The sequence below is a fragment of the Streptopelia decaocto genome (assembly GCF_964273445.1).
Source record: "Streptopelia decaocto genome assembly, chromosome: 9".
NCBI classification, from domain to species: domain Eukaryota; kingdom Metazoa; phylum Chordata; class Aves; order Columbiformes; family Columbidae; genus Streptopelia; species Streptopelia decaocto.
This window is the reverse complement of record NC_138664.1, coordinates 9502784-9510800: the sequence shown is the minus strand read 5'-3', so window position 1 is coordinate 9510800 and position 8017 is coordinate 9502784.

Below are 8017 nucleotides of genomic sequence, written 5' to 3'. Positions count from 1 at the left end.
GACATTTCTTTAATTCCCCTGTTTTTCCCCAGGTTGCAATTGTCATAGTTCAGTATGAGGCTAATTGCACTGAATTTTAATTGTAGATTTGAGCCATGTTCACACTTACTTTGGAATCAGTTCTGTTTGCTGCAAACTTTCCCAACTTATATTTCATGCTTATATATGTCATCCCTTATGCCATGCAAAACACACTAGTACTTTTCCTTACTTTCCTTTATGGCACCTTTGCTATGACAATCTAAAAACGTTTCATAAAGACTACTATGCCTCATTAAGCCTGTTGGTTTTTTTTAAACTCATTTGATAGTTGGTTAAACTGGGATTCAGAATATTCATGTTATTTTTCTAGAAGTGTTCATAATAAGTAAGTAAAGATTTGGGAACAGAACCCAAATTCTTGACCACACTTGTGTCTAGAAATATCACTGTATAATAGTCTGAGGCAATGATGAGAGGTTTAACATGGATCATGTTCAATGCCATTGGTTTTCAATATTTAATCTCTACCAATAAAAGGCAAGCATGGAAAATATAAAATCTTCTTCACTAGAAAACCAGCTATAACGAATCACTTGCTGGTCACTCAATAAAACACAAGAGTATATTGTTTTCATAGGAAGTGTTTGTATCTCCAAATCAAACAGCTCACTGGTTTTGACAGTACAACAGCTTCACTTTAAGCGTACATATCTTGCATTCACTTAATAAAATACTATCCCTGTCTTCAAGTCTATATTTGCATTCACAATTCAATTATATAGCTGTTTTGTTGAAAAAAATAGATGTAGATGTACTTTTTTTGCATTACTGAAGAGCTAATAACATCATTTTAGCACAGACCCACTATCACTAAGATTGTAGGTCAGAGATGTTCAATGCCCGAAACAGTCAAACTGAATTTAATTTAGACATCTAACTCCCTCAGGCCTAGTTGGAAAATGTCAGCCTAAAATAGCATGTGCTTGAGTACAACGAATTAGAAAGGCATTTGTGATGTATGTATTTGTATGTACAAACAAATGTCACAATCAGAGTATAATGGAATAGCAATTGCCTCCTTCATGGAGCTGAATTGCCATTCACAGAATTAAGATAATGATAAGGAGTTGCAGCAGTAATACTTCCTTCCACTTGCATAGCACCTGAAGAAAATAGCTCCTTAACTTCACCAGGTAGTGACTAATGATCATAGGAAAGATTAAAATAGCTGCCACTAAGGTACCAATTACAGACTGGCCCAAATGCCAAGGGTTTAGAAAGTGAGCTAATGCTCTAAACAAGATTATATATATTAGGTAACGTATGAGTCAAGAACAGAATTTAATGCTACTCAGCGACAGGAAAACGGAAAGCAGTAACAATTCAATTATTTGCTTTTGAACAGGACAAACTTAAATTTTTCTTAGCTTCCTTTTCTGTTAGAAAACTAGGATATCTGATGTACATATACAAATAATTCAGTTTTGTTTGTAATTCAGCAAATAAAGTGCAGAAGTTACACATACCTCTTTCCAAGTGTGCAAGATCAGTCATTACATACCAGCTGCCCTAAAACTTCCCCGGAAGCAAATGAAAAGCCTGTGTGAAGTGTGCTGAAAGGTAAATAAGGCATTTAACATACCAGAGAAAACATCTGCAATTTTGACAACTATACATTTGCTTTGTTAGCCACAGTTTGCTTCTTTTACTGATAGAGACCTTACTTGCATTTTTCCATATTTTGGATTTTGCAAATATTAGCACAGTAAATCAACAGGCTTTACAGATGAAAAAATATTACAAATACATTTGGATTATATTTAAGAATAATTACAGTACCAAACTAAAATGCACAGAAGACAATGGCAGGATCTCTATTCAGAACCATTTGGATGAGGCAGTTGCAAAAGCAAGTTGGCAGAAACACAGGAAACTATTACCTATCTTAGTTAAATTCCAGAAAGTAAACTTTTGGTTGTTATTTTAATGGCTCCTCTGTGTTAAGATAAAGAAATGTATGTGGCAACTCTTGATATTATCTTGCACATATGGTTTAGGTACTTGTGTCCTGTCTTAACTAAGAGCATTTTAAGATTGGGCCACATACAGAGAAGATTTGGATTTTGTAATAAGTAGGATTTGTTTTCATCTTCTTTCATAACAAAAATTGAAGTTAATTAGCTCATTTAAGAGTTTATATTTCTTCCTCTCTTTTCTGGCCATCAATTCTTAAATATTTTAGTCACTTTTCCTCTCAGGAAAAGCAACTGTGCTGCTGAAAGAAGGGCCAGGAATCAGAATGGCTACCTATGGATCTTAGTCCAGAAGTAACCAAGACAGAAGGGCACCTGGAAGCAACAGAATGGGTGGAAGGACACACAAATACAGCACACACGAAACCTCAGCAGGTATACCCATTAGCTTAAGAGTTGGCAATGTTATAAAGATGCTTTTTAGATAGGTGATTTATACCCTGGCAGATCTTATTCTGGCTGACTTTGTAACGAACCATGGTTCTTCATCTCAGCAACAGGAACTTGGCTCATCCAAATCATCCCCAGAAGCAGAGAAGCATGAAAGCCAGCAGTGACGAGAAATCCCATATTTATAGTTGCAGCTGACTGATTCTGCTGGAGAATCTGACAACTCACATCTGAACTCCATAACTTATGGAAAAAGTTATGCTTTTCAGCTCTACAATGTAATGTTAATCTGTATCTAACTTATTTTTTATTCTGTCAGCACTTCTGAAAGCTTTGCTGTGGTAGGAGGCAGGTACTCTTCTCTGTAAGACACTGGACTTAATCATCAAAATCTGCCAACTTTCCTGTTTTCCCCTGCTGTGAATTGTGGCATTGTGCAACAAGAGGCATTGGTTCAACATCAGTGTACAGGACTACTAGACACCAGGTTCCTGCCGGAGCAGCACAGAAGGCTGTTCATCTGCTGAGATCGAGAGCTCAGAGCCAGCTACGTGGTTTAAATAGAAATTTAACCATTACCTATTTTAGTCAAAGCTGACACTCATGTCTGTGAACTGTAGAACTTGTACATGTCCCCTTCTGTTGTCCTTGATCCAATGCTGAACTAATTGCTGGCAGATAACTGGGGGCAATAATCTCCTCAAGTGACAGAGCCCATCTGCCACAGCCTCCTACGCTCTTGGGAATCTGGCTGGTGGTTCACAGGCACTAATAATGGGAAGTTCCTCCCCTCTGCTCTTCCCGGCAGGAAGTGTTTTATTTATGATATCATGAAATATTTGCTTCAACACAAAGGAAGAGGGATTTTCACTGCTTGCATTGCAAAAATAATATTTTCAATCTTATTCCTCTGAAAACAAGTCCTAAAAGGGAGTCGCCAGGTTACATTGCTATGGCTTTGATCATCTATTGCATGAAGTTCATGTCCAGCTTACTATTTACTTTAATGGTGTGGGATCAGAGCCCAACCATTCCTTGCAAATCATATCATATTCAAGTAAGTGCTAAGAAACTTGCTTTTTCTTCTCCCTCCAGTTGCTGGTGTTTGTGCCAGGATAAGAGCAGGATCAGTAAGCCAGCAACAAATTGAATGGCCTGCCAGCAACTGGTTTACATGAAACAATTTTACTTTAAAATCACTCCACTGAATTGCTAAATTAACAATGAACATGTCTGTTGTAATCTTCCAGGAAAGGGGAAAGTAATACATTTATTACAGAACACTATGTTTTACCTTATGTTCTTACACAGAATTATATATATTTAGGAATGCTAGCAAAATGAGTTTTACTTACCTTTTCATTTTTTTCCCTAGTGTTAATGTACAGTTAAAGTGCATTCCCATGCTTCAAATGAGGTTAATCTATTTTCAGCTACAAGTAAACAAAACCATATTCAGTGTCACATAAAATAAACAGCAGATCTCCAATTCAAATTTTATATCACCAGTTTAACTCATGGTTATTTACTCTTAATTGAACAATGATGCAAAGTAAGATGTAAAGTTAGTTATTAAAGAATAATTGTGCTGTTTACATTTCCCCTTAGGGAACTAGTATAATTTTTTTTTTCTTCATTAAAAGAAAGCAAAAAATTAGTCTGCTAGTCCTCCCCTCTTTGGTAAATTCAGTATTTAAAGTAACAATTACTTGTTATAAACATTTCCTAAAAAATGAAATTAGCTTGTTTGATTTTTATGAAAGTGCAGTCTTTGACTTTATTTCAAAAGCATCTATAGCAATCTATGGCTCACTGCATTTTTAAAGAATCCAGAACACTATATTTTTTCCCACTGCATTGCTCAGAAGCTGATCTTTTCCTTCTGCAGGAAAAGTCTATTCTACACAATAATGTGCTGTTACTGGTCTAATTGGAAGAAATGTATTCAACTTGACCAATTTTTGAAGAAAGATTTTTTTCCATGAGAATTGTGCAAACTGTTCCTTTGTAATAACTAATCTGATGCTGAGTATCAACATGCAACAGAAAGACAAAACTTGGAAAACTGAACCTAAGCCACAAAAGCTGCCTGATGGAGGACTGAAAAAGCACAGCCAGTTGTCTCGTAGCACAGGCTGGTTTTGTGGACTATTTTAACTGTCCATTCTGCGTTATAACAGAAGCTGCAGGGGTAGTTTCCAGCACAGCTTTTTGGAAAGCATTTCAAATAGAAGTTTTGTCCAGATGCAGGTTTGAGTGTGCCAAATGGTCTGGCTCTTCAGTAGAAAAAGCAAATTGGAAGCTGGGACTATGGTTCTTTAGCAGTAAGCAGCTTTAATCAATGCTCATCTTAAAGAATCTGCCTGCCCTGAAAAACTGTAATGGTTCCACAGGGTGTAATTTGGAGAGTGATACAAAAATGCATCAAAGCCTTCTTCCCCACCTCCTCCCCAGTTTTTCTTTTTCCTCCCAGTAATACAAATTGTCTAATTCAATATATTTTATACCCATAATACATTAAATACCCACTAATGTTACTACACAACTAGATGGGATCTTATGGAATAAATAAATTCTGCAAAGGTACAATTTACCTATCAGAAAAGCATCTTTATAACATTGGTAGTTCTTAGGTTACAGGAGTTCTAAACTTGAACTCTTTCCCCATTCAAAGAAACACTGATGTGTAGCAGAGACCAATGTGAATGCATTACGTTAGAATTCTCTGAAGTTTCATAGTGTACAGTCTACCATTCTAGATGATTCTATTACTGTGTGTCACTGTGAAGTACCTGGGCTTTGGTTCGTGTACCACTTCCTACTGCAGTAGCTTAAAATACCGAATTTTAAAACTTGTATCTTCTCAATTTGGTCACCTAATCTAGGATTCAGATTATGTTATTAGAGGAGGATTCACAGGGAGGGGAACAGGCAGATGATGAAAATCATTTTTCAGATGTAGAGCCAGTTATCACATATCAATGTCCATCTCTCACTTACTGCCACTCAACATTTGTGGAGGTGCTTGCAAATAATTAATTTTAAATATACTGAGCATTGAAATTAAATCTTGGCATTTAGAGCCAGTGGGCTCAAAACACAGATTTACTCCCACTACAGGAACAAGGAACATCTACCTTCATATGAAATATCACTGGCATCTGAAAGACATCTCTGAAAACTCATCTGATAACAGGAAAATTAGAAGTTAAAACTTTATAGTATTGTTTTTGAAACCAGCCACAAAACTAGTCAATAAAAATCCATTTCTTGTACAATTTGCTTAAATTTGGATGAAGCAGGCTTTAGAGAAATAGTTCCACATTATCTTTGTCTATGTGTACATGCTGCATGCAACAGGACGGTATCACATAAGTGAGAATAAATAACCTCATTATCTGTCTCCCAAGAACAAGAAAGAACCGTGTACCTGAAAGCATTTGTTTTCTAACTCCAAGAGTTATTCTGGAAATGTATTTTTTTTTTCTACAATCTTTATTTTCCTATTTAGTAAATACCATCTTAAAACACTGAACCTCAAAATCCTTTCTCACCCCTCAACTCCCTAAGGACTAATACTGTGACCTCAAATTATTCATTCCTTCTAAACATTCTTTGGCTTGCATAAAATTGCCATGATGAATGAGGGAGAAGAAAAACATCCACTTGTAGGTTCAAAGGAAAAACAAACCCCCCCCCACCACGTGGTAGTACGTAATATTGTAACTTAATCATTTTCAGAGTGTTCTTTCCTGGCTTTGGTTGGTGACCTAAGGATTTTTGAGTAATTTAAGAAATCCTTATGCAAATTTCTAGAGCTCTGCTGTAAGAGCAATTCCCTTTGTCTGGAACAAAATATATAAGCCGTCGGTCAAGGTCTCACCGAAAGCCCTTGCTGAACAGAACCTGCTTTGCATTTTCAGCGATAGCCGAGTAAAAAACAGTATTTATACAAGTGTTTACCACTGTATAGTCAAAGCCATCCACAATAAATATAATTCACTTCCCAGTAATGTGATGGGAAATAAAGTTATCGTTATAACACTCCCACCTCAATGCACAGCTCCAGAGGCGATGTTTTCATGGAAGCTGAGAGGTTAAATTGAATTAGCCGTATCCTTACTTAGTCTGATGGTCAAAGGGTAACTGTATTACTTGGACTAACAGTATTTTTCAATACATTTGTATATACTAATGGCAAATAGATGTACTTGAGTTTTTTTTATAAGTTTACACCAGTGAGATTCAAACAAATGTATATTGTTGAATTATATGTTGTACTACCTTCACTTGGCACCCACAGTAAAAAAAGGACTGATAGCAATTCAAGAAACTGCTGACATATTCAGAGCAAGTTTTGAATTAGATCTTTTCTTGGCTGAGCATCTTTTCGCATCTTGTTAGAAGCGATGTTCGTTTGCACTTCTCAGAGATATTTAGGCACAAGAGTCACACAAGTGTCTGATGGAAAAGACAGATGAGTCAAACTGTTGGAAAGCTCCCAGGGCAGCAGTTCAAATCGCTAACTCTTCAGACTTTTTCCTCCGCTAAATGTCAGATGTGTCACCGATTTAACAGCCACTGCCTGAAGAGATTTGATTATGTGCCACCATCGCCCCTCCTGATTAATCAAAGCAACAAGTGATAAGTAAGAAGAGAATATACGTTCAGCTTCAATTTTATTCCTAACTCACCGGAAGAAAATCAGTAATTCTCTTGGTTAACTCCTCTGCTTAAGTGATAATAGCAAATAATGACAGAGGTGGTTTTCACAGTATGATGCCATGAAGTGAAAATAAGGCCAAAATTATGAGAAATATCAACCAGCCAAAGCAGCAGTTTCCAATTACAAACAGAATTTGCCCTTTTACAGAGTTTTATGAAATAACTGGGCGTCTTGCAGTTATACAGTCTCTGCAACACAAAATTAAAATGGCAAACAACACTAACCTGATAATAAACTGTTATCTGTATCTCCCTGCCTGTTTTTCAGGGCCACAAAAAAGCTGACAAAGCAAAGATCAAACAAGATAAACCAACACACTGAAACATCAACACAGCCCAAGTCTCCTCCTGTTGTCCCACACCACAACATTACTATCAGGAAAACAAGATCAGTGTGACAGGCTTCTCATTCTTAACAATTTGTTCTATTTCTCTTATCCACCAGGAAGACCCAGTGTCCCTTCTTTGCATAAAATACTGAAAAAAATTCCTTGAAGATAGATTAGTTACATGGGTAAGTACAGGAATAAAATTAATACAGGTGAGCGTATTTCTTACACTGTCTTTCCAGAATATTAGTCACTGCCTTTATTTCCTGTAGTAAAGTTAACTCCCTTAACACTTTCTCACCTGAAAAAAGGGTCTGTAGTTTAACAAAGTATAATAGACTTGATTCCAGCTATAAATTCCTGCCACACCAATTTCATACCGTGATTTGGAAGTTAAAACCAAACCCAATACTAGGGGGTTGTGATAAGCCAATAGGTGGAGATAGCATCTTCAAAAAAACAGTTTTTCCTAGCTAAAGAAAAACTTTTCTGTGTTTGTTGAGCATGTTACTTGTTATTTTGCTCACATTTGGTTGCAGGGATACATCAGGAACAAAC